Raw genomic sequence first — 2,908 nt, 5'->3', positions numbered from 1 at the left:
ATCACACGGCTTCATCTTCAGAGTCCGTATCCTTCCGATGAGTACAGTTTAGTCCGTATTATCCGTGGGCATCCGGTTGATTATCACCATTAGTTTATTTCATTAGGCGATACTGTATTAGTGGATGAATCACAGAAGGATGTTTATCCCTTCTTACCAGTATGAAGACCAATCTAGCTATGTGGGTAATTCTATGTGTACTTGGTAGGTGGTAGGGGGAGGTAGGTGATGTGAGTAGTGGAAGGAATGATAGTAATACGGGGGTGGAGGTGTGTGTGATGGTGTTGGCGATATTTACTATTCCTTCTTCAGATTTTAAGGATGATCATTCATTCAGCAGATTTAAGGATGGTTGTACATTTCTTTGTTCTATTTCATTCAAGACATGACTCTCCTTAATAAATTCTGAGCCGAAGAGGTGCTCAGCTGCTATACAGTCCGGTTTGTTGACCGAATTGATCAATATTACCCTCTTATGATGATTTTTTCACTCTGCCTGTTGTTGTAGTGTGTATCATCTTAAACATTGATATGTTCGTTTATTTGTTTGGGTTCCTTCACTGTTCTATAATCTGTTACTTTGTTTCAAAATATCTTTTTCAAATTCCACGAATGATAATTTGTTCCTATGCTTACATGATATAACCATCTCAGAGTGTCTATTTATCACGTTTTCCCGGGACGTGATTATTTCCAGGGTTTCTTCAAGACATATGGCACATCCGTGAAGTTCCTTTATATGGCTCATTCTCTTTTAGTCTCTAGATGAGGTTCAACAGAGACATGGAGTGTCTTTTATTTATATTGGAAAACGATGAGAGATGATTTTTCATGCTGTCTGCGATATTAACAATGCACATATATTTCTGTGCATTTGCCTCCACCTCACATTTGTACACTATATTCCTTATCACACAGATTTTGTTGAAACTGCATTCGTCCTTACGCTTGTTACACATGTATATACATATCTTTGTGTGTGTGTGTGTGTGTGTGTGTGTGTATGTGTGTGTGTATGTGTGTGTGTGTTATATTTGAGGAAAAAAATCAAAACCAAGGCAGAACGCGTATCTCAAGTCATTTAGAATAATTTAGTTAGGGTATGGTGAAGTGTCTGCGGAGAGTCATTTTCTTTTTGTGCCTTATAATTTAACACACTCAGCGGTAAAATTTCCACTTATTTCTTATTCTTTTATTTTTTTTACTTATTTCAGTCATTTGACTGCGGCCATGCTGGAGCACCACCTTTCAGTCGAGCAAGTCGACCCCAGGATTTATTCTTTGTAAGCCTAGTACTTATTCTATCGATCCCTTTTTATATATATGAATTTAATATACATCTCTAGAACCACGTTATTAAACTGTATAGACAATGTAGATATATAATAATTCATAAAAGCATGTATCTCTCCGAATTATGGATGCATATATTTTGTCAATATGAACTTATTTGGATATGTGGGTAGCACTAAATATCCACATGTATGTGTATCAAAGTGATTATGTGTTTTTATGTAGATAGGTCGAGAGTGTGAACAATATATGGATCAGTGTGTCTGTATGAATTCAATTACATGATTATATACACATGCATATACACATACATAAATGCTTTATGATACACATAATGTATGTATATATACAAATGCATATACGTACATAGGTTCATACATACATTTGTATATTATCTAAGGATGTATATATGTATATTTACTTACACATCGCCCCGTATTCTGTTATATATATGCTTATAATCATAGATACAACGATACGAAATACTCAACTTTATGTACTGCAAACACTGCAATCCCATGCACACACTTCCGCCTTAAGTGTGTGTGTGTGTGTGTGTGTGTGTGTGTGTGTGTGTGTGTGTGTGTGTGTGTGTGTGTGTGTGTGTGTGTGTGTGTGTGTGTGTGCGTGTGTGCGTGTGTGCGTGAGTGTGTGTGTGCATATGCATATGTAAATATGATGTTACGCTCTCGGGTCTGTGTACATGTGTGCGCATATGTGGGTGTCTGCCTGTATATATATAAATATATATATATGTTCACAGACTCACAGACACAGATATATTCACATAAACACACACAAGCTTGTGGTGTGTGAGGGAGAAAGGGAGATAGAGACACAGAGAGAGAGTGTGTGTTAATATATCAGTATGTAGGTGGGTGAGTCTAGATGAGAGATTGCCTTTAATCTGATTATCTACAATGCCACCGAGGTTAGCTTTCTTTAGGCTCATCACTAAAAATAAAAACCACTACAACCTGTTAATACCATCTTCCAGCTGTTTTCTCACCTTCTCTTTCAGCCTCTCTTCTTCTCTCCTTCCTCTCTTTCCGTCATCCTTCCTCCTTCTCCTCTAGATTATTTATATTTCCTCTCCAGCTCTGACTTTTGCTTATCCGTGATAAGTCCAACCAAGCGTGACTTAATGTGAAAATCAGTTCCTGTATAACACGGTGCAGACTCCTTTAGAGCTTAGGTCAAGGTGTGTGTTATAGACAAAAGCTCCTAGTTTCATGAATTCCTTTCCCGGCATGCATTAGAAAATTAACTCATATTCATCATCCAGCATCGCCGATTGTTATACATAGCTATTCCGGTTTGATTGACAAGCTAAAAATGTATCTGATCTACATACATCCTGTAGGATATAGTTATTTAATCTTTGTTTACATGTTACTTGTAAGGTTCATGTTGACTGAGTTTGCGAGTTTCGCCTAACGGCTTATTCAACGTTATTCACCGTAGCCATAAAGCGAAACCGAGAGACGAACTTTACAAAAAATTTGACTCTAGTCACACCCAGTAAATGTTCCGCTGTTTTTCTTACGATACTAACCTCACTAACCTCAGTGTAACAAAAATGTTTATATATATGTATATGTATATATATATATAT

Source organism: Octopus bimaculoides, chromosome 10 (genome assembly GCF_001194135.2).
Source record: "Octopus bimaculoides isolate UCB-OBI-ISO-001 chromosome 10, ASM119413v2, whole genome shotgun sequence".
NCBI lineage: Eukaryota > Metazoa > Mollusca > Cephalopoda > Octopoda > Octopodidae > Octopus > Octopus bimaculoides.
The sequence above is the reverse complement of the archived record's forward strand: the minus strand, read 5'-3'. Positions refer to the sequence as shown.